Raw genomic sequence first — 24,346 nt, forward strand, 5'->3', positions numbered from 1 at the left:
CCCTCACCCCCCATCACATACAGATCTTTTGTAATCCCGCACCCCGTATGCATGGCTCTGCACTTCTTGGCATTGAAACCCAGCTGCCAAATCTTCGTCCACTCTTCCGGCTTCCTTAAATCACTGCTCATTCTCTACTCCTTAGTATCATCCGCAAACAGACAAACTTTACCTTCTATCCCTTCCGCAATGTTGCTCACAAAGAATTCAACAAAACTGGTCTCAAAACCGATGCCTGTGGCACTCCACTGAACACCATTCTCTCTTCACAGTAGGTTCCGTTTACCATTACTCGCTGTCTCCCATCAGTCGACCGGTTTGCAATCAGCTCCACTACCTTGGCACTCGTTCACAAGCTTCCTTGTAATCCCATCCATAATCACTTATATATAGGAATGCCTTTTGCCCACTTATGCCACACTGGTTCATGCACCAGGCAATAATTAACTTGGCAGTAGGTTTTTAAATGATCTGTCTGTGCTGTTTCAGACTTCTGATTGTGTTCTGCGGCTCCAGCTGAGCGGAAACTGCCTGTCACTTCACTTTTGGTGGTAATTTCATGAAGTGGACAAGTATCTACTGGAGACAGCCAAGAAACCATCAAACAGACCTTTTACTTCTTCGACCTACGTGTCAGGTTTGAGCTTGGATCTCTAGAGGCTAGAGAGATTACTTCAAACCGTCATGTAGTCATTTTATATTCTTCCAGTTGCTTCCCTCGCCAGGGTGGTTTAAAGCCATATTGCCACCATTTTCAGGGCAAACTGAATCATTTTTAAATTCCCACTAACTTTGCATGTTTGTTTTTGTCCCTATGGTGAAGGTTCTGAAAATCCTTTCTACTTAGTCGTTCTCGTTATTGAGAAATGAGGATGTTTTTTTTGTAGAAGGGTTCTGTTAACCCACCAAATCTGTTTATTAACCCCAAGAAAAAAAGCTGGATAGCTGGAATGATATGGTGCATGTACTAGGCTAGCAGATGTTTTAACGTGCAAGTTGATTACTGATCCTCCCCAGAAACGTCTGGTAATATTTTCCGGTGTTATTAAACTACATTCCCCCCATTTTATTGTTCTGGTTTTGTGTTTTGTTGTTTTTTTTTAAATAAACTTTCCCCTTTCAAGAATGGGGATGGGCCTTATTTCAGGTAGAGTAGATGTTTCCCTATCCCCAGAGGGCTTACAATCAAAGTTGATGCCTGAGGCAATGGAGGGTGAAGTGACCTGCCCAAGGTTACGAGGCATGTCGGTCAGTGAACCCCTGGCTTCCCTGGTTCTCAAGCCACCAGGGCCCCTCCTAAGACACTGGCTCAGCCCAGCATGGCTGAACTTTAAATAGCCGGGGGGGTGGAGGAGTGGCCTTGTGTTTAGAGCAGCAGGGAAGCCAGGATTTGAATCCCACTGCCGCTCCTTGTGACCCCTGGGCGAGTCACTTCACCCCTTAGACACAGAACGGGAGAAGAGCCTTAGTAAACCAGCCCCTTAAATTGTAAGCTCTCCCGGGGGGGGGGGGCAGGGAAATGCCTGCAGCACCCGAACATAATCCGTTGCGAAGTGCCTGAAGACGGGAAAATAAATCAAATAAATAAAATCAGGAGTAGATGAAAATACTGTGGTGCATTCAGAGTGTGAATACAGTGTGTGAACAGCTGAAAGGGAATCCTAAGAGAGGAAATCTAGGAAGGAAAAGCACGCCAGAAAAGAAATGTACTGCGTTCGGACAAATATCTGTAGGAAGGTACTTTATTAAGAACTTCAAAAGGAGGTTTATAGCCCAAAATACAGAGCCATCGTTTTCCTGAACTCAGTTTATGCTAGTGCCAGACCCCTGGCATTAGTCTTCACTCTCCTGCTCACGTACGCACGAGGGGTGGGCGACTTCTGTGAGATGATGTAAGAGAACTGCGGCGCGCCCATCTGACGCCCCTCTCGCTACGGACCGCGCCGCGCGATGCAGGTGGGCTAAAACTGGCTGCTCCCGGGGGAAACTTTTATACCCCAGCTCCTAGGGTTCCCTTCGCAATTAATTTTTTCAGCTGAGTTAGTGCGCAAAAGTGAATTCCTTCCGCTTTCTCGTGCGGGGAAGGTACCGTTACCCTGGAAAGGGCACCTGAGACTTGGTTCTGTTGAAAATTACGGGAGAAAGTCCGTGCGGTTCGTGCCTGTGGTGGAGATTAATCTGTTGCCAGAAGGCCTCCACGTCTGGTTGTAGCGGGGGGCTTGTTCGTCGTCGTACAACGTTAGGGGCCGTGCTGGTGGTCGCTGCCGAGTTCCCTAGGCTTTGTGCCCCCAACGAGGGTCCTGGACGAGCGGTCTCTGCTTTACTAGGGCTCTGTGATGCTGGCATGCTAGTATCCAAGCCCTGGAGGTGCCACTCCGTCAAAGGATTGTTGGGATGTCAGTTGTTCTTTTGCATGGACACCAAAAATCATTTTGACTCCCGAATTCAGCCCTTTCACTACCTTTCACTTCTTTTGTACTGTCTGTTCCATTCTTGCTATAGCATAAACCTGTCTTTTTTTCAACGTTATGGCGTACTGGCTACAGGTGCTGGGTTCTCAGTTCTCTTTAAATGGAATGATTGTAGGTCGGGATTCCTCTTTTATTTTTTTAAGTTTTTTTTAGAATTTGGATTGGTTAAAATAAAAGTTGGTGAACTCTGTGAGCTTTAAACATAGTTCCCTGTTTCCAAGGCCAGTAGGGGCTGCTGGGACTTTGCACAATATAAGTAGAGAGGATACAATATACAGAGATCTACACCGGAAAAGGTTTGCTCTGCCAGGTATGATAGGTCTGTATTCCTCATAATTGGCAGAGTAAACCTTTTCCGGTGCTAGATCTCTATATATTGTACCCTGCTCTACTTATATTGTGCAAAGTCCCAGCAACCCCTACTGGCCTTGGAAACGGGAAACTGTTTAAAGCTCATGGACTTCACCAACTTTTATTTTAATCTGTCCAAAAAAAAGGAGGAATCCCAGCCTACAAGCACTTCATTTAAAGAGAACTGAGAACCCGAAACCTGTAGCCATTTTGGTCGACTTGTGAATAATGCATAGACAGAAATCTTTGTAGCTTTTGTCTGTACTGCAGTTTGTCGCTGCAGAGGTCAGAGCTGTTCCTGTGCATAGAATTGCATCCCCCATTCTTTTCATGCCTTTGTTTGAAACCTTCTCCTTGTGCCTCGAGTTTCCAGTTCTCGGCTCCGTTTCTTGCTGCCTCGTCGTGTTGCACTGCGACTCTTCACAAATGCATCCATTCTGCTTGTACTTTTTATACCTGGACCCTGGCACATCAGAGGGGAACCTGGGAACACAGTAAATGAAGGGAGAAATACCCAGCTGGCCCATGCGGCCTGACCAGTCTGTCAAGGGATACATTCCAGCTGTACAGTGTGACCAGCTGTAGGGTATTGCTCCCTATCCAAATCTGCTGTTATCATATTTTCAGTTTATACTCCACTGTTCTTGGTAGCCGAGCATGCAAGAAACCATTTTTTTGTTTTGGTTCAGCTCCGGAACCATCTCTTTTCCTAATCACGAGGTTCCCCAATAATCCAAGCAGCTACCAACACCAGCATAGCTGTTATCTGAACATCTGGATTTCTAGGTCAGGGTTCTCAACCGAGACCTTGGCACACACCTAGCCAGTCAGGCTTTTAGGATAAACCTCTCCAGTTGGGGAGTTCAAAGCAAGTTACAGGGTTGGATTAACAAATCTGGTGCAGCATAGGTTATATTGATTAATGCTGCAAAAATTGCGAGTTACTTAGAAGGATCAACATGTCAGGATTTCTGGACTCTGGGTACATCACCTCGGAGCAGTACAGGACTGCAAGGCTGGATGCTGGGTAGGACTAGGCTGGTTTTCCACTTAGCCAGCCTCCCTCCCCTGCAGGTTGAACCCTTGGGTTCTGGGGGCCAGTAGATCTTTGCTGAGGCAATACATCATGGTGAGTCTAGGCAGGCTGGATAGCCTGGAACAAGGCTTGGGCTGAGTAGTGGGTGCAGTGACAGTTGGGACTGGAACAGAATACAGATACAGACAAGCTGGAACTGGACAGGGACTAGAAGGGCTAAGACAATACACAGGCAAAACGGGGAAAGGATACTAAGGCTAAGACTGGGCAGGACAGGGCTAGACAAGATAACACAGAACAAAGAACACAAGGCCCGAAGGCTGCTAGGCATAAGGCCCAAAGGTCAGTAAACAAGGAGAGGCCTGGAAAGGCCACAGAGCCAGAAGCAAGGTAAGGTCAGGCCCGAAGGCCACTTGGCAGTCAAGGCCTAGAGTAGGCCACAGAGCAAGGTAAGAAGTGAGAGGCCACAGGGCAGGATACAAGATAGCAGAAGGTTCAAGGACCACAAGGCAAGAAGCAAGAAGGCCTGGAGGCCACAAGGTAAGGCAAGGCAAGGATAAGGCTGCAAGGCAAGGAGCAAGAAGGCCCGGAGGCCACAAGGCAAGGAACAGCAGTCAGGTCAAAGATCCAAGGGTGACTCCATGAAAATGCAAGGATACAGTGGCAGGGCCAGGTTTCATAGGGCTGAAGCTTGGCTGTGGTAGAAGCAGTAAGTGCATGGCAAGGCTGGAGGCTAAGCTCACTGAGGACCTCTGGTGGACTGGAGGTTGCAAGACAGGCTGTCAGGAGGCCATTGAGGAAATGGCACAGATAGCTCTGAACAGAGCTCACTGGAGGCCTCCTGCAGGTGGGGAGGTGGCTTAGAAGTCAGAATCAGGATACAATGAGACTGCACAGCGGATGAAATCATAACACAAAAAAACTGATACAGCACTATACAGGGGTTTACAGAATCTGCCCTGAGTTGAGTCGTAAAGCATATTGAGGGCAAGGGTTATAGAGGAGTGCTGGGTAGCCAATGAAGGGCTTTCAGGATGGGTGATACATGGTTGAATTTGTTTGCATTTAGGGTTTTGAATCAGGTGTAGGTGGCGGATTAGAGTATTCTAGCATAAAGAGAGTTGCAGTAGTCAAGGCACGACACTACCAGGGCTCGGACAGCAGTCACAAAGGCATTGTCATCCAGGAAGGGGCAGAGACGGCAAAGGTGGAAACAGGCGGCTTTAGTTACTGCTTGAACCTGAAGCTTGAAGGAAAGTTGGGAATCTAGGATGAAGCCCATGTTCTGGCTTTGGAAGCTAAGGGGTAACGCAGTTTCCTCAAGGATCTCTATTGGATGGGATTGGCTGGGTTCTTGCTTCCTGACCCATAGCTTCTCTCTTTTTTTTTGGATTTAGACTCGCCATGACTATGCATGAGATAAATGGAGGCAGTGCATGCAAGTCAGACTGCCTAGGTGTGCGCCGAGGACTGGGTTGAGGACCACTGTTCTAGATTTCAAGTCTCCTCTCTGGATAGCACCCTACTCTCACTGACCCGGTCAAAACGAGCCTGAAGACAGACTCTGCTACATGAGTGCCTTTGTTTCCACTAGGACTTTGTTATTGCAGTACCATTCTGCCAGACAGACCCTCCTGCTAGTTTAATACTATCACTGCAGTCTCATCTAAATACTATCGTTACCAGTGTAACCCCTCTGCCAAGGGGGCCAGCTTCCCAGCCCCGGGGGAGTGCTTATCTCGGGACCCCAGGATGGGGTAGACTCAGTCTGTTGGCATGGACTAGGGACAGGATAACCTGTAAGGTTTGGATAAGTTCTTGGAGAAGTCCATTAATGGCTATTAATCAAGTTTACTTAGGGAATAGCCACTGCTATTAATTGCATCAGTGGCATGGGATCTTCTTAGTGTTTGGGTACTTGCCAGGTTCTTGTGGCCTGGTTTGGCCTCTGTTGGAAACAGGAAGCTGGGCTTGATGGATCCTTGGTCTGACCCAGCATGGCATGTTCTTATGTTCTTATGTTCTTATGTTCTTAAGGCTAAACTAGTTGAAGACACTGTCCAGACAATCCAATGTCCACACCTTACTTGTGCTCCAATAAAATAAAGGTTTCTGTAAGGTCAAATAACAGTTCAGACTCTTCTTAGCTCTTGATGTCATCTTGGTCAGATCACATAACTCTCAGCTTCCTACTTGGTAACTTTCAGCTGTCTCACCTAGGCTCTGTGACTCCATCTCTTCTGTTTTATTTGGCTGTACTCCTGGGCAGTCTGTCCTATGCAATACTCTGTCCTTACCGCACTTCAGGGCAGTCTCTTTTACCCAACACTTTCTCTTTTTTGTTGATTTTTTTTTTTGTGGAACCAGTGAGGGTCCCTGATGGTGGTTTATCTTCCATTACAGATGGCACCGCTCTTATCCAGACACACACTACAGGAGCGGCATCGGAGTCTATACACCCCAGGTCCTTCAGGCATAGTGTCAGTCCCCCAGCCCTGTGATGAAATAACCAGCTGTAAACCCCCCCCCCCACCCAGGTCCTCCCACCCCCACCCCCCGTTCCTGAGCTTAGTCCAAATGCACACTCCTTTCCTAGACAGGATATAGTACTCACTGTTCAGACTCAGTTCCTACTCCAGTCGCTGCATACAGAAGCAGCTCTTGAGACAGTGCACGCCCTGATCCGTTGGAGCTTAGTGCTAGTCTCGAACTCTGCACTGAAATAACCCTTAGGTTCAGCAGGCCCCCACAGCACAATCTCTGTATCTAAAATCCAAAATGCAAACTTGGTCTTGGTCATTAATAACTTGTAATCCAAATCACCTGCGCTTCTGTTCACCCCTGGACTGGGTGGAAGTCCCAGGGACTCCTCTGCTCTCACCCATGTAATCCACACTGGTTCAGTCTCAAGCTGCATTGTAGGTTCTTGTTAGTTCACACCCACCTTGTAGGTCCTTGGTAGCACTTCTGGATGAAGCACTGGTGTTTCTCCTCTACCCCCTTGGCACGGACCCTCCAGAGCCTCCTGCTACCAGATGACCAGCCTCTGACACCTGTGCATACCCTCCTTAAATACAAATGCAACTCAGTCAGCCATTGGCTAGCAGTCACGCTTGCCACTCAAGAACCCTTGCACACTTCTCCAGGGCTGTACTTGCATGATACACCAGAAATGTCCCCATTTGATGAAATATGATAATATTTTAACCTTTTTAGAAAAAAACATAATACACACCCCTTTATAGAAAGGGTCACCCATTATCTCTACCTACTGGCCATCCCCCTTCAGATACACTTTGGATAACCTTGGCTAACCAGATCATTCTCATTTAGAATTTCCTAGCGTGTAGACAGATGGACTCAGGACCAGTGAGTTATGCTCCCCTGTCAGCAGATGGAGATGGAGCAAGCTGACATCACAGTATATACAGCCCTGCAGTGACCTCAGCCTACCAGTATTCTCCGTCTCCAGCAGATGGTAGACGTGCATCTCTCTATGGGGACTGCTGTGAATTTTGAAAGGAGAATTTTATATTGAGAAATGAAAGCCTCATTTTTCTGCGGGGATACCTAAAGTCCCCTCCCCCAGTTATTTATTTATTTATTTATTTATTTATTCATTCAGCTTTATATACCGGCTTTCAACTTAATTTCAAGGCGGTTTACACTGATTGAATTTGCAGTAGCAACATTCAAAACACATATATGCTAAACCTATCATTTATACATGTTACATCATCAAAACATTGAATTAGTAATACAATACTTTTACATAAACTAAAACCGTTTTAATACAATAATAGATAAAGTTGAGAATTCCTGAGGTGATTTCCGTGGTCCCTCAGAGGTGTGTCTGGCTCCGGTAGCCGGTTCCCGGCGTCGACTTAGCAGCTTGTACAACTGAAAGTCAATAGGAGCAGAAGGCCGAGTGTGGCGGTGATGGCAGATGTCCTCTCCTCCCGCAGCCGGAGACCATCTGTGAACTCAGCCAGTAAGCGCTGAGCTCTGGTAAGTTAAAAAAAAAAAAAAAAAAAAGTTAAAAGGAAGAGCTTTTTACCTACAGAGACAGTAAGTGGGTTTTAGGCCTTCCTTCGGTTTCTGTGCTCGGTGAGCCGTCCCGACGTTGTTCCCACTCCTGTTGGGGTTAGGGGAACTGGGAAGCCTGGCGGGTTGAGCGGCCCAGGTGGGCTAGGCCTCACAGTAGTTTTGCTCGGCATGCCGCATGGTATGCTGTGGCATTTTCGCATGCACTTGTGCGTGCTTTACTGCCCTCTACAGGACATCAGTGTGCGCAGTGCATCGCCTCTGTGCACGTGTTGTGTGCGCCGTGCTAGGCGCGACCTTTGTGCGCATAACTTTTTTGTGCATGTAATATGCTCCAGCGGGGTGCATTGGTAGTGTGTACGCCTTGCCGTGTTTATTGCTGGGGTGCCTATAATTTGTGTGCACAACTTTTTTAAGTGTGAGCCGTTTGGACGCACAGTTGCTGCCGCTCGGGTGCTGGTAAGCAAGAAGCCTAAGTGCCTCTCTCTTTGTGTTGCCTGTCGTATTAAGGCTTCTCAGCCTGACCTGTCTTCCAATATGTGTCAGCACTGTTTGGATGTTGTCTTCCTCGGATTTTGCTAAGCCTGGATCCTCTCATTCTAATATTGGCCTGGTTACACTTTGCCTGGAAGTGTGCCAGATCTTGGTACTCCTTTGACTGGCTCCTCCTCAGGAGATAGCAGTTCAGTTGGGCCCGTTGCAGTACCTTCCAGGCTTGGTCTGGACCCGGCTGCTTTTTCTTGGATGGAGGTTTTTTTTTTCAAGGTTTACAAGCCTTTGTTCAGGCGCGGTCTTCCACTTTGCCCGCTTTGGTCAAGTTGGACTCTCGGCCAGTGGCCCCTCCCTCTTCCAGTCCTACAGTTAAGCACTGTGCCACGCCTCGGTTTGCCACGGGTTTCCCTGGTGGGGACCCGGTTGGCACGGATGATGAGGCAGTTCCTAATTCCTTGGAAGATGGTGAAATACTTCCTGGTTTGGAGCCGTATCGAACCATGTTACATTCCTTTCATAGAGATGAACTGCCGGCCCTGATTTCCCAGACATTGAAGATGTTGGGAGTACCTGAGGCAAATTCTTTGTCAGAGCTGAAGAGGAATCCCATTTTGGTCTCCTTGTTTAAAGCCTCTTGTTTTTTTCCCTGTTATGGACGCCATTCAAGAATTGATTGATCATGAATGAAACACCCCGGAGGCAAATTTCAAAGGGGGTCGGGCATTGGAAGGCCTATACCCTCTGGATCCAGCTGTGAGAGAGCGTTTGCATTTTCCCAAAGTGGATTTGCTTGTCTGCGCTATATCTAAATGGACGACTATCCCCGTGGAGGGAAGAGCAGCCTTAAAGGATGTGCATGATAGGCGGATTGAATCTATCCTTAAGCAGGCCTTTGACGCAGTGGCAATGACCTTGCAGATTGCTTCCTGTTGCACTCTTGTGATGTGCTCTTATCTGCTTTTCTCTCAGGAGGTGGATGATTCCGCGGTGAATTCCAGAGCAGTTATGGGACCCGCTGCCACCTTTTTGGCAGACACGGGCTGTGATTTGGTCCGTAACTTGGCCAGAGGAGTGACATTCGTAGGGGCGGCCAGACGTCAGTTATTGTTGTGGAATTGGTAGGCTGACGCAGCCTCCCAGGCTAATCTTACGAAATTGCCCTTTAAAGGCTCACTCTTGCTTGAGAACGAGTTGGAAAAGCTGGTCAGTAAGTGGGGGGAATCTCCAGTTCCCTGGTTACCAGAGGATAAGAAGCAATTGCTGCGCCCCTTTTCTTTGAGGGGTCGTCTCAGGGGTTCCAAGTGTTTTCGTCCCTACAGAAACCCGGCCTTTCAGAGGACTAGGCCTTTTGGTAGGTTTTAGTCTTTTCGTCCCCGACAGTCCAAGAGAGGAGTGGGCGTGGGTGGCGGACTGTCCCGAGCTTCCCAATGAAGGTTTGCTAACCCACCTTTGGGAGGAGGAGGTAGGGGATGCCTCTCTCTTTTTTTTTTTTATCAGAGGTGGGTCAAGATCACATCGGATCAATGGGTCCTGGGAGTGATATGGGAAGGATATGAGCCGGAGTTTTGCAGCATTCCTCGGGATGTGTTCATGGTGTCTCCTTGCCACTCCCTGCAGAAGAAGCAGGCAGCGGAGTCTACGCTTCTATGGCTTCTCAAGCTGAGGCTGTGGTTCCTGTGCCTACGTCTCAGGAAAATACAGGGCGCTATTCCATTTATTTTGTTGTACCCAAGAAGGAAGGTACCTTTCGTCCCATCCTGGACCTCAAGAGTGTCAATACTCATCCTCGGGTTACTCATTTTCACTTGGAAACCTTACAATCTGTGATGATGGCCGTACAATTGGGAGAGTTTCTGACCTCCCTGGATCTGTCTGAGGCTTACCTTCATATTCCCATCCATTTGGAGCACCAATGTTTTCTACGCTTTGTGGTGCTGGGTCACAATGATCTGTTTTGGGCGCTGCCCTTTGGTTTAGCCACGATCCCCAGGACATTTTCCAAGGTAATGGTGGTCGTGGCAGCAGTGTAGAGAAAAGATGGGATCCTGGTACACCCATACTTGGATGACTGCCTGATTTGGGCCAAGTCTTTGGCAGAGAGCAGTTTGGTGACCAACAAGGTGATTTCCTTACTGCAGACGCTGGGTTGGGTGGTGAGCAATCTCCAGCCTTCTCAGTCGTTAGAGTATCTGGGAGTACACTTCGACACGAGACTGGGCAAAGTTTTTTTTACCAGATACAGACATCTCAGGCGCATCCGTTGGGGAACACTATCCGCCTGATGGTGTGGAACTATCTACAGGAGCTTGGTTTGATGGCGGCAACCCTGGAAGTGGTGCTGTGGGTGAGGGTAGATCCTCTTCAGTGCTCACTACAGTCTTAGGACTATTCGGTTCGTCTCCACTTGCCGATGGAAATCTGCTCTCACTTCCAGTGGTGGTTGCAGGAAGCTCATCTGAGTTTCCTTGTCCTCCCCGAACTGATTGGTGCTCACGACAGATGCAAGTCTTCAGGGTTGGGGAGCTCACTGTCAGGAACAGCTGCCCAGGGACATTGGACGACCAAAGAGGTTCTCTGGAACACCAATCGCCTGGAAGCCTGGGCGGTCAGGTTGGCATGCTTGCAGTTCAGCTACAAACTACTGGGTCAAGCGGTCTGTATGATGTCGGACAATGCAACAATGGGTGGCCTACATCAATCACCAGGGAGGAACCAAGAGCCAGCAGGTGTTGCAGGAAATAGACCAACTTATGGAATGGGTGGAAGGACATTTTCAGATGTTCTCGGCCTCTCACATCGCAGGAAAAGACAATGTGCGAGCAGATTTTCTCAGCAGCTGGTGTTGTCTGCAGAGGAGTTTCAGCTGATAATGGATCGCTGGGGCCTTCCGTCCCTAGACCTGTTGGCAACTTCTCGCAATGTGAAAGTTCCTTGATTCTTCAGTCGCAGGAGGGATCCATGGTCCCTGGGCCTAGATGCTCTCGTATAGGTCTGGCCGGAAGACGAGTTGCTTTATGCCTTTCCTTTGCTAGCAGTTTCATTCACAGAATCAAAATCTGCAGGGGCTAATACTCCTGATGGCTCCGGATTGGCCCAGGCGTCTCTGGTATGCGGATTTGCGGAGACTTGTGGTGGAGGACCCCCTTCGTCTTCCGCTGCACATAGCTCTGTTGCAACAGGGCCAGTTTGTCACAAGGATCTGGCTCGGTTCTGTCTTACGGTTTGGCCCTTGAGAGGGCACACCTGTGGAAGTGTGGATATTGTTCTGCAGTGATTTCTACCTTAATCCATGCTTGGAAGTTATCCACTTCTCTAGCATTTGTGCAGTTTTGGAGAATGTTTGAGGCCTGGTGCGAGGAGCATGGTGTTCTTCCTTGTTTGGTAAAGATCCCGCTTATTCTGGATTTTTTGCAGGATGGGTTGAATAAGGGATTGGCTCTTAATTCTTTGAAGGTTCAGGTTGCAGCTCTTACATGTTTCAGAGGATCAGTAAGTGATGTCTCCCTGTCGTCCCATCCTGGTGTGGCCCGTTTCTTGAAGGAAGCACCTTCGGCCTCCCTTGCGGTTGCCAGTTCCTTTGTGGAGTCTTAACCTGGTGCTGAAATTTTTAGCGGGCCCTATGTTTCGACCGCTGCATAGCCTTTCCTTGTGGTTATTGACTCTGAAGACAGTGTTCCTGGTGCATCGCATTTCTGAGTTTCAGGCCCTGTCTTGCCGGGAATTATTCCTTCAGATGACTCCAGGGGCGTTGTAGTTATGTACTCTTCCCTCCTTCTTACCTAAGGTGGGCTCGGAGTTCCATTTGAATCAGTCTATTTCTTTGCCGTCCCTCGATAAGGTCAGGGACACGGAGGAGTATCACTTCCTGTGTTTCTTGGATGTCAAGATACTTGTCGTGCAGTATCTGGAGTTTTCTGAACTTTTCCGAAAGTCGGATTATCTGTTTGTCCTTCATGATGGAAGGAAGCAGGACGAATCAGCTTCGTGGGCTATGATAGCCCGCTGCATTAAGGAGCTGGTCACGGCCACGTATGTGGATGTTGAAAAGCCGTTGCCTATTCAGGTTAAGGCTCATTCCACTATAGCTCAGGCAGTATCATGGGTGAGGTTATGTTGTTGTCTCCCATCAACATTTGCTGAGCTGTAATGTGGTCCTCCTTACACACCTTTTCCAGGTTTTATCATCTGGATGTGCAGGCCCGGAAAGATGCAGCCTTTGCACGTGCGGTGTTGAGTGGACCGCGGGCAGCCTCCTGCCCGGTTCGGGAGTAGCTTTGGTACATCCCACTGGTCCTGAGTCCATCTGGCTACACGCTAGGAAATGGAGAAATGACTTACCTGATAATTTAGTTTTCTTTAGTGTTGACAGATGGACTCAGCTTCCCACCCTCGTCTGCCAACTGATTGTGTCAATTTTCCTTCTGGGGAGATACAGATCCCAAGAGATTACTGGTAAGTGCTCATCCAGTCCCTATCTTGGGGTGTCTATGTTCTTACATGAGTTCAGTGTTTCTTGTTGGTTGAGTACAGTTATGGTTGACTGTTTTTAATCATGATTTTTGCTAGTTTGTTCACAGTTGCTTGTGAAGGGAATACTAGTAGGCTGGGGTCAGTGCAGGGCTGTATATACTGTGGCATCAGCTTGCTCCGTCTCCATCTGCTGGCAGGGGAGCATAAACCCACTGGTCCTGAGTCCATCTGTCTACACTAAGGAAAACAAAATTATCAGGTAAGTAATTTCTCCAGTATAGGCTGAATTTTTTTAACTCAACATTGACAGTAAGTACATAGCCCTAGGAAAGAGAGCTGCAACTCCATCTAGTGACCCCTTGGTATTAGTGTGGTTGTAGCTTGAATATTTGGCCGTCTAGGTCCCCTGCCAGATAGCCCTGGCTACACGAGCTGCTGCTGCGGTTCTGCTAGGATTTCCAGTTATTGCTGCTCTTTCAGCTTGCCAGATGGACCCAGCTGCTAAGTCTTTTGTCTGCTGTGTCTTTCCTGCCATGGGTCTGCCGTGATATAACTGTACCAGAATAAAAAGCAGAACCAGTTCAAACATATTTTATTTGTTTATAAGCATTTGATATTCCGCTGTTTCCAAAAAAGATAAGGCCAGGTTGGCACCATTTATGTTTTTCCTGAATAATCTTACCTCCTGGCGCTACCATGTTTATCTATTCCAAAACCCTATATGTACCTGCAGGAAGTACTCAACTTTTAAGCAAACTTGCCCTTGTTAGTTGGCTATTAGTGAGCTGCTTTATAACTATTTCTGTTAGCAAATTAATGTACTATAGCTGCCTGTGCAGAACAAGGACATGTAGTAGTCTATATCTGTTTCACTTGGGATTAAAGTAGCTGTCTCTTCAATTTTTATTTTATTGGGTTTTTGTTTTTTTTTGTGGGGCCTCCAAAAACACAGGAGATGTATCTCCAAGAGCTAAGGATTTAGCTTTAATTTGGAAAGAAAAGTATCTCATGGAGAGAATTTTGTTTTGGCATCCTTCCAGTTGGTTGACCTATGCTTGATGCCCGTGTAGACGCCTTGTTACCGAGTTCCACTGTCTGCCAACCTTCTCATTTTCTACCCACCCCACTCCCAATCACCACCAAAGCCCTGCCACAACCAGATAAAATGATCGGCAGTTTCTGTCTCTGTTGCACATGGTGATTTTTTTTTTTTCAGCTTTTATCAGCAAAGAATGCCGTAGACCTGAGAACGGTCGGTCATCTTGATTGCACCCTATATTCTACAGGCTGGAAGCCAAGAGGACCAAACCTTTTACCGGTGTGCCAAGGTTACAGCTTGTCGAGTCGCCGTCATGACTCTTCTCCTATGTCATACGCAATATGGTGATTAATGTTGCTAATAGATAAATTTCTATGGGACATAAATCCTTGTTGAACGAGGTGGGTGTGTGAGAATGAATTGGCAGCCTTGTAAAAGGTATGAAGTGTTTGATTGATTAGCTGTCAAAGAAATGTGAAGCACTAAGTATGACAGAAACTAAAGATACTAACTTTGTTAAAAAAAAGAAAAAAAATCAATGTTCATAAATGTTTGGCATACAGAGTAAAGCTGCCATCAGCATTTTAATTTTAAAAAAATCAGGAAGATCAATGTTTTTTCTTTCAACTTTTATTAATATTGTTTGCGGTGCTGGCCTAGGAAAGAACGCCTGAAAAGTCTGTTTTTTTGGTTTTAAGGTATTTAGGGTCAGGTCAGTTCATAAGACAGACACAAGAGTGGGTGCCATCAGCGGCCAAAAAAAATTTACTGGAGAATAGTGTAGGTTCCTCTTGCTCTGCCGGGCTGGAAAATGCATCTTTTCTTTATTTCGTCATGAATAGTTATCACGTTATGTTTTATTTTTATTATTATTTTAAAATTATTTTCCCTTTGGGTTTGTTTTTTTTAATTCTTGCTTTGTTTGTAATCCCTGCCTCCCACCCTAGACACCGTGCCCGGGTAACTGTGAGGAACCCTCACCAGCCAGATCCCTCCGTGCCACTCTGAAGCTGGCAGGGGCCACTGCGGTGGTGGCACAGAAGCTGCATGACCCAGTTATATGGAAAATTGGCAGCCACATCGCTTCTTATCATTGCCAGCAGCCACAGAAATGTTGTATGATTTTTGGCCGCAATAGCTGCATAGTGACAGAAACCTGCTGGACAGAGCGCGCTTTGTGGCTGCCGGTGGGCTCCCGGTCACTGGATACGCATCGGACGTCTCTCTTCAATTGGAAGGGGATTTTATTAGGACGTTTATGGTTCTCGCCACTCAAAGGCTCCCCCTTTTTTTTGTACTTCCCTTGTTGACCCTTGATCTTAAGGGAGAGCCTTGCATTTCACAAGCCTCTCGATCAGCGAGAAAAACGAGACTGTGGCATAATGTGTTAGTCAAACTTCTTCTTCGCCTGCTAACTCAAAAATCTATCAACAAGTGTGTATAACCCTTAAAACACACTAATCTTGAAGGTGGTATCACTCTGTAATTCTATAAAGTAGCTGGAAATACCCCATATGCCTCCTCTTACTTACCTGTAAGTCTAGGGTGAGGTATTGAAAGTAATTTCAGTTTTTCTCATTGCTCGCGTTCTTTATTATTGTAACCACAAGTATGAATCTGTGGTTGAGGCTTTGTATATTATTTGTTTCAACGTTGTGTTAAGAAGTGCATGCCTGATTGTTATCCTCCTAGAATGGTCAGGATTATGATAGGTGGAATATAAGAAATTTTAAATATATGAATAAAACTGTACAGAACACATTTTCTTGTTGATTAACTACGCTAGAGAAATTTGTGGGCAGAGATATTGTTGCACCTAGCTTCTGGCCTGCTTCCCCACACTCGGATTTCTTTTGGCCTGAGAAGCTGGAAAAGCACATTCCTTGATTGCTACTTGGGGGAGGTGGTTTGCAGGCTGTGAAGCTGTTGACGCAGGTGTATATTTTTGGCGCCGTGCCGGCTTCCCGGAGCTGGAAAACATCCTGTGCCATTTAAAAATGGTGGGCAGGACAGCTAGGGGCATGAAATCCCTACGAAGCCAGAATGAGAGAGAAAGTGGGGGAAGATCCAGCATTCATAAAGACTTGGGGATATTGTTTAAATTACATATAATTGATTTGAAAAAAAAGAAACGATCATGATGTAACTGTTATATCGGTATTGGCCATGCTCACATAAATGTCAGAAGGCGGAAGGACAAATGAGAGCTTGGCACTTGGAACCAAGCGTACATTTATCAAGCAGACCATTTTGACATATTTCCTCCTCCTGAGAGGATGTCCTGCCATATTTTAGTGCTCCATACCCGTCGAGTAAATATTTTAATCCAATTGACTTTGAGTCAGTTTGATCCAAAGGCCCCTTTAAGTTGGCTTTAGACGACAGATGAGTCAGCACCCCAGATACTTTCAGAAGGTGAACAAAGATTGCTCTGTTCCTACAAACGAAAATGCCGTTATAACCCAAGGGAGGTCATTTGTCGAGGTTACTGAAAAATCAATGGAACATAACCCTGGCAATTTACCAGCCAAAGCTCTCTGTCCTAGAAGCCCTCCAGTAGGCGTTCCTGTCGGACGTTAGCCCCCAGCTGAGATGCAGGGTTTTTGCCTTTTCACCGGTGGAGGTGGGAACTGCTGTCCACGGCTCGTTCTCGTTTTTACTTTTTCATCCTGGTCACTGCTGTCCCACTCCTGTGCCCAGGAGGGGGAGTTTCAGCTATCACAACATGGAAACAGAGAACCTGATGGCAAGGCCCCCATCCAGTCTGCCGGATTTCATTCCTGATGCAATGCCGCAGGGACCCACACTTGATCCCTGGCTTTCACTTCTCTTCTTTGCAATTAAGGATTTTCTGTGCCAGTCTCGGACTTACTTGAATTCTGTTGCTGGGTTTGTTTGTTTTTTGTCTCTGTCTCGCGCCCTGGGAGACCGCTCCATGCATCTGTAAAGAAAAACTTTCTAACGTTACCTCTGAGCCCTACCCCCTTTTTATTTCCCTCTGAAAAAGGTTGGAGTCTTGGGTATTTTTGTAGCTTTCACCTATTAAAGTATTTATTTACTGGGTTTATAATCCCACTTGTTTCAACCAGAGGTCGTTCACGCTGTCTCCCGACAATGCATTCACTGAAAGCAATTTCTAGCTTATCTTTCCCTGTTTCTCCTCTCCTTTAGGGGGCACATATTTTAGCCCTTGACTCTCATCTTATAGGGATTTTGATAGCCCTTCTCAGGGCTGCTTCTATTCTCTCTCTCTCTATCCTTTTGTAGGTACAGCCTCTAAAATTGGGCACAGTACCCCAGATCACTGGGGTTACTTCCTCCCCCCCCCCCCCCCCCCCCCCTTTTACTGGTTATGTCTCTCCCTGTGCACCCTGCCATTCTTTTGACTCTGGCCATTGCTTTATCACCCTGGTCCGCTATCTTGAGGTCCTCGGATGTGATCACCAGAGGTTTTCTCCTGTGTCTGGTGCTTATCAGTTTCTCCCACCCCATGCACACTCAGAGGTACAAACAGCACAGTAGACATCAGGGAAGATTTCATGTGATTTGGAGTGAGGACGGGTACACAAAGATGAGATTTATACGCTGTACTCTCATCCTAGCATGATGCACTCTCTACCTAGCTGCTATCAAGCTAGGTCCCGAGTACAATGTTCAAATCTTATCTTTGTCTACCTTTCATCAATCCAAATCACACAAAATCTTCATTGATGTTTACTGTGCTGTTCGTTCCTCTGACTGTGCATGTAAAACTGCCCCCACCCCCAAACCTAGCCCACCACCAAAACCTCACCCCGAGTTCAGAATGGCCCCCTCTTACAGTGGTATAAAATGTTGCTTAATATGCATATCTCTCTCTCTCTCTCTGTGCCATATTCATCACAAATCCCTTTTCAGGCATAAATTACTTCTGGCGTTAAATCCCGCAATAGTGTGCTGCCGTCGCACTCTTGCGATGTGCTATCGTGGGCGTTAGAGCCCTAACGCGATTCGAAAAATGCCCCTCTCAGATCGCTCCTCATTCTGCGACGCAGGCAGATACTCTAAAGAACAAGAGCAAATGGAGACGACTCCTGTTTCTCACACTAAATAACTATCAAATGGTGTGGAAGCAAAATGAAACTGGGAGTTCAGCAATTTATTGCAGGGAAGGAACAAAGGAGTATAGCTTAGTCCTACTGTACTGCTGCTTTGATAATCCCAAAATAGCTAATTAATGGGAAAACACCTGACATCCCTGGCAGTCTTGTGTAAAAACAGTAGATCAATTCATATTTTGTTGTTCAGATATTCTGCTGGAACTGTTTAGGATTTTCATGTGGAAGGAAGAAGGGCTGTTAAATTAAAAACCCGTGCTGGCGTGTTTTGTATGTGGCCGCAGCCCAACGGGCTATTTTCCCTGAGGGCTCCCTAGCAGACTCTAGCAATATGTTTAATTAACTGTGTGTCGTCTGCAGGTATCTCGCAGCTCCAGTGAAATTAAACATTGACTTTATATGTTCCAAAGAAGCAAGGGCCAGAACTAAATAGTAAATAATTGTTGACAAAGCTGTAATTAAAGTGTCTGTATTTAAATGAGACCCACTTGTTTTTCTTAGCCTGGAGAAAACCAATAATACATCCGAGGCTCCTCTAGCACAGGGCATTTTTAGTGGTCATGGCTTCTGAGATTTCTGATTTCAGGGGGCTTGGAAGGGACCTCTCGCGTCCAAATTGTAACGTGTGTCCGATGGGACAAGAGGGTTTAATCTGAAGCTGGTCCTCGGCAATGAAAGTGGGGCCCTTGTGCAGGCATATATTCTGTCAGCGGCGGGAGGAGTCTGTGATTTCTGCTTACCCCTTGCTTCCCACAGTAGGTGCATTGGGCAAGAAGAAGCACCGAAGTCTGAACATTAAAAGGGGTCTTCAGATTAATTTACATGCTCTTTGATTTGTGCAATAGTAATTAGCAACGTTGGAATGTGTTAGCATCCCAAAACGAGTTTGATTGATAAGAACATAAGAACATGCCATACTGGGTCAGACCAAGGGTCCATCAAGCCCAGCATCCTGTCTCCAACAGTGGCCAATCCAGGCTATAAGAACCTGGCAAGTACCCAAAAACTAAGTCTATTCCATGGTCCCATTGCTAGTAATAGCAGTGGCTAATTTCTAAGTCAACTCAATTAATAGCATGTAATGGACTTCTCCAAGAACTTATCCAATCCTTTTTTAAACACAGCTATACTAACTGCACTAACCACATCCTCTGGCAACAAATTCCAGAGTTTAATTGTGCATTGAGTAAAAAAGAACTTTCTCCGATTAGTTTTAAATGTGCCACATGCTAACTTCATGGAATGCCCCCTAGTCTTTCTACTATCCGAAAGAGTAAATTGATGGCGGCCGGGTACCCTACAGCAAGACCATGGGGAACTCGGAACCTTTCTCACATGCCTGAGGATCAGCGGATAGACCTCTCTGTACTACTTCCAGGCTTTCTTATGCTCTGTTACTCCTTCCAGTGGAAGGCTGTTCCACATATCCACTACTCACTTGTGCTGCCCTCGAGAGTACCCACTTTTAAGCCTCATACGGTGAGGTCTTGTTCTGTCTTCTTGTGCATTATTTCTACCTTTGAGGTATTGGAATGATCTTCTCATACCCCTCCACTTCTCTAGGGTTACACACGTTTAGATCGTTAAGGGTCATTTCACGGGGGTGAATTTGGAATAAGCAAATATCTCCCTTTACATCCTGTCAGATATTAAGTCCTCCGAATGGAGTGGCTATTAATTCTTTGCCCAGCGAGTAGACTAGACAGTATGTTTCTTGGGGCAGTTATTTTCTTGGATACGGCTGCAGTAGTTGGAGCACAGGGTCTTGTTTGGCTACTCCTCGGCCAGGTGACTCCTGGGTTCTGCCTGTGGGGCAAACAGACTTTGGTGCCTGCTGTGCCTGACAAGGATCCTATCTCCGCAGACCGAGCCCTGCACTCCGTTGGCAGGATTCCTGATTTACAGAAGGACTCATACCGAGATGTTTTACTGACGCACAGCTCCTAAGCGCAGCAGAAATGGGCCAGTGGAAGCATTCAGGAGTCAGGTTTTTACAGTGCTGCTCTCAAAATTGGAAACTGCTCAATAAAATACGGCAGGTAGCATTTTTTTATGTTTAAAATGTTTTATTAAAATAAGAAGACCAAACAGCAATACGAGCAAGTTTGGAGCGTATTTGTTCTTTATGTCCACTGAGGCACAACAAATAAAATAGTTTACGTTTTCGGTTCTGTTACCCCTGCTAACCTTTCTTGTCTCCTAATACCTAATATATAAACATGCATATAACATTTAATCTTTGTGCGATTGAGGCTATATAAATAAGTAAAGGTTGGTTTCCATTAGTGATCCTTCAGTAAGAGTCTGAAATACGGCGCCTTCTGCTTGTACAGGAAGTTGCAGCAGTTGACTTAGTTGAATAGACTTTTCAGCATGCAGGAGTTAAAAAGAAATACACAAGGACATTAATATTGGCATTCGTTCATTTGTTCTAAATACACTTTAAGGGGTAGATTTAAAAAAGGAGCGCGTGGGCGTACATGCGCGCGCGCTACCCGGCGAGCACACGTGTACGCCCAATTTTATAACACGCAGGCGCGCGCATGTTATAAAATCCAAGGTCGGCGCGCCCAAGGGGGTGCACAATTGTGCTACTTGCGTGCGCTGAGCCCACTCAGAGCCGCGCTGCCTTTCCCCGTTCCCTACCCCACCTTCCCTTCCCTTCCCCTCCCCTACCTCCCCCAACCCTTCCCTCCTACCTTTTTGATCTTTTTTTGTTTCTAAAAGTAAGTTGCGTGCGCCGGCAGTTGGCCGGCGCGCGATCCCAAGCACAACAGCAAATGGCCACTGTGGCTGGAGCCTCTGGCCCCACCCCTGTCCCCGGACCCCCCCTCCCCCGCCCCTTTTTGCAAGCCCCGGGACTTACACGCATCCTGGGGCTTTACGTGCGTCACCGGGCCTTTTTAAAATAGGCCCGGCGTGCATAACTTTTTAAAAATCCGGCCCTAAGGGTTTAATTTTTTATAATACCAAAAGGTTGAGCATTATCCCAAGATATAGTGTTCATGAGCCTTCGAGATTTCACAGAAGATGGGACCCAGGAAGGCAGGAAGGTTTGTCTGCAGGTGCAGTGTTGCTGGGTAAAAGGTTTCACAGAGACCTGCGAATAATCCAGACCAGAGTCGCAGACAGCAATTGGAGAATGTTTTGTGCCCTCTTTTGTAAAAAAAAAATTTATTTTTTTTTAGACAGCATGATTTATGAAGACGCGTCATTCTGCAAAATCCACCGTGTGTGAGTGGGGAACTGGAGGCCTGCTGGAGTGTGTGTGTGTGCAGTGAAGTTTTCAAGGGGACTGATAGCACAGTGGGAAACAGGCTTTCAAGAGCAGATTGTCTTCTGACCTCTCTGAGATCCATCAGCGGAGCAAATTATACTGTTCCTTCAGCTTTCTTTTTAGCCTCCAGACTGATCCGTAATAGCTGACATCTCTTCTCTAGGTACTCTAATTCTTAAAAAAAAGAAGGACTAATTAAATCTGAGCCGAATGAATGTGTTGCCAGGGTAGAGTCTTATGAAGTGTATCTATCTTTCTCTGTCAACAGACGGGTACGAATAAGCCATTAGGCGAAGGTGACACCATCTGATGGTGCTGACGCAGACCCAGCGCCCTTAGCTCAGTAAAGAATTTACGCAGCATGCATGGAAATTCCCTATAGGCTTGGGCCTTCCATGAGTCCCACAGTCTTTTTTTTTTTTGGTCCAAGTTACTACACAAATATGTCCCAGTCTCTCAGAATTTTTCTACCTTACGGGGACCTAGTGCTCTTAAGTGCCTTGTTGCTTTTAACATTTTTCTGCTGCTGCTGCTGCCTCAGAAATCCCTCAAATAAAACTTCTAAGTTCTAAAAATAAATAAATAAATAAAATAAATAAAAACAAAGGAAGCTTGAGAACTTGGGAAGCAGGATGTCGATCAGTATGGAGAAGCCAAAGGCCAGGAAGCAGGTGGTAAGTGGCTTCAAGGCCTGCAGCTGTGGTCACCAAATGTCCATCATGGATGCGTACTTTCACCTGCACTGATGAGACTAAATCCCACCTCTGGGTCAGGGAGCTGGGCCCTGCTCTGGCTGAGCCCTGCGTGGAGGACACTGATCTTTTTTACAGCTGTAAAGGGGGATGTCTCCAAAAGGGATTCTCCATGCCATTTTGGCACTTTTCTCATGCTTCTGGCAGCAGGCAACGTGGGGAGGGGGGGGGGGGGCGGGACTTTCTGTGCTTACGGAATGAAGAAAGAGAAACTTCCGACCTCAATTTATTGCACAGGGACCGGACACTTTGCTTCCCTATGAAGAGCGGCTCCACTGTTTAGCATCTCGCTGAGACTTGGGCCTCTTACCCGCCGGCACCTTACCTGGGACTCCAAGTTCCAGGTGTTTTGCTTGTGCACCCTGGGGGACATCTAACCACAACTGTAGCAGTTGGAGAGTTGTGGGTGGGCTGAAACAGCGACAGCAGAAAGTACGCATCCATGATGGACATTGGGTGACCACAGATGCAGGCCTTGAAGCCACTTACCCCACCTGCTTCCTGGCCTTCGGCTTCTCCATATTCATCGACATCCTAAGTCCTGCCATCCGATAGCCCACTCAGCCTCTGGTGTGAGGCAGATCTGGCAGCTGGCACCACAGGGGGGTGGGGGAGTTTTGGGGTCATCCAGTTGCTGTACTACTGTGTGGTGGAAGGATCTGCATTGAAGCATGCTAAATGCATTCATGATTATTCGCAGCATGCCCCCAAGGAAGGACCTAAAGATGTTGGATGCATATGGGAAGAAGCTCTTTTTAGGTTCGGCCAAATGCCTGAATTGCGGCTCACCAGCTCTATATGGTGCAGTATGTGCACAAATATTTCCAGATATTAAGACTGTGATGGAAATGTCAAACCCTGAGTTGGCGGACTTCCATTGATCAGTGGAAGACCTGGAGGATCGTGAGAAGCACCTTATCCATTCTATATGCTAAGTTTTCGATACTGCGGCCAGAACTTCGTCGACTTCTATAGGGGCCCGAAGGCTCACATATTTGCAGACAAGCAGCTGCCAAATGGATATGCATGATCGTCTTGGTAAGGTGCCCTGGCCACAAAGTTCAACAGACAGTGGCTGGGTTTAAGGAAAATCCAATCAAAATTGTAATCATTACCAGTTGTGGCATGGGACCAACTGGCCCCTGCCCAACACCAGTACTTCTCTTACAAATACCAGTTCTTCCAAAGACACTCCTTCTGCTCTTTTCAGTGTCATCAAGCTCCTCCTACTCTTCAGCAGCAGCTGCCCACTCTGGGTTAGCAGAGGGAAAGATATTGGCCTAAGGCTCAGCAGCAGATGCAGGCTAAACTAAGCACCAGTTTTTGATGACACTGAGACCTATCTCTTCCAGTGGAGGGAAGGGCTTAGTCTTTTTTTCCTAGAATGGCTCTGGATCACCAAGGACTGGTGAGTCTTTAAGAGTTATGGAGTACGGCTACTGCTGACGCTTCTCTCATCCTCCTCTAGTTCAACAGATTTCAGTCTTCAACTCCGACCTTTCTCAGTTGGCTCACCTGAAGCTGGAGATGGTGTCTCTCTTCTCCAGAAGAGAGTGGTTGAATTTTTCCCTTCCTAGGAGTGTGCTCAGGGATTCTTTCCAGGTATTCCTAATTCCCCCAAGAAGTCAGAGGGATTAAGGCATATACCGAACTTGCAAAGACTTGAAGAAATTGCTGGTTTGGGAGAAGTTCAAAATTAACTTCCTCCAAATGATTCATTCTGCCAAGGGACTGGATGTGTGCTCTAGAACTAAAAATGCTTATTCACACATTCCCATTCATCCCACCTATCTGAAGTTCCTCAGATTTGTGGTAAAGGATATGAAATACCAATACTAGGTAGTCTTCTTTGGTCTCTTGGTGGCCCTGAGGGTGTTCACGAAATGCCTCATAGTACTGGCAGCAAACTTTATCAGTAGGGACTCTGAGTACTCCCATACCTGGATGATTGGTTAGTGATGGGATCCATCTCCGTCAGGAGTTCTGGACTCCCTCGGGAAGTCTATTCAGCTTCTCCAGTCTCTAGGCTTCCTGGTCTGCTTTGTCATCAAATCCGGTTTTTGCTCAAAGAAATCAGTGTATAGGAGCCTGAATAGACTCAGTTTAAAAAAAGGCTTTTTTCCCTGTCAAAGAGGTCACATTGCTGGTGGTCGTAGTAAGGGCCTTATTTCAGCATAACTGAGTGACAGCAAGATCGCTCCTGATTCTTTTCAGCTACATGGCAGCTACAGTACATGTGGGACCCTTGACTTGTCTGCAGTTGTGGGACCTTCAGTAGGGTCTCCAAAGCCAGTGAGATCAGCTCTATCAACCATTA

At 46.8% G+C, this 24,346-nt stretch overlaps 1 protein-coding gene across 2 annotated transcripts in view; it reads left to right on the plus strand.

Annotated features, from left to right (window-relative positions):
• NEXMIF (neurite extension and migration factor) overlaps positions 1-24,346 on the plus strand; it is a 466,775-nt gene that overhangs the window by 180,278 nt on the left and 262,151 nt on the right. Inside the window, exon 1 of one of the 2 annotated variants that reach the window (XM_029607666.1) lies at positions 14,104-14,247. The exons of the other annotated variant lie outside the window; for it this stretch is intronic. The gene's annotated coding sequence lies outside the window, so the exon portion shown is untranslated. Of the gene's footprint in view, positions 1-14,103; positions 14,248-24,346 lie in introns of those variants that run through there. 2 annotated transcript variants of the gene reach the window in all.

Source organism: Rhinatrema bivittatum, chromosome 6 (genome assembly GCF_901001135.1).
Source record: "Rhinatrema bivittatum chromosome 6, aRhiBiv1.1, whole genome shotgun sequence".
Lineage (NCBI taxonomy): Eukaryota > Metazoa > Chordata > Amphibia > Gymnophiona > Rhinatrematidae > Rhinatrema > Rhinatrema bivittatum.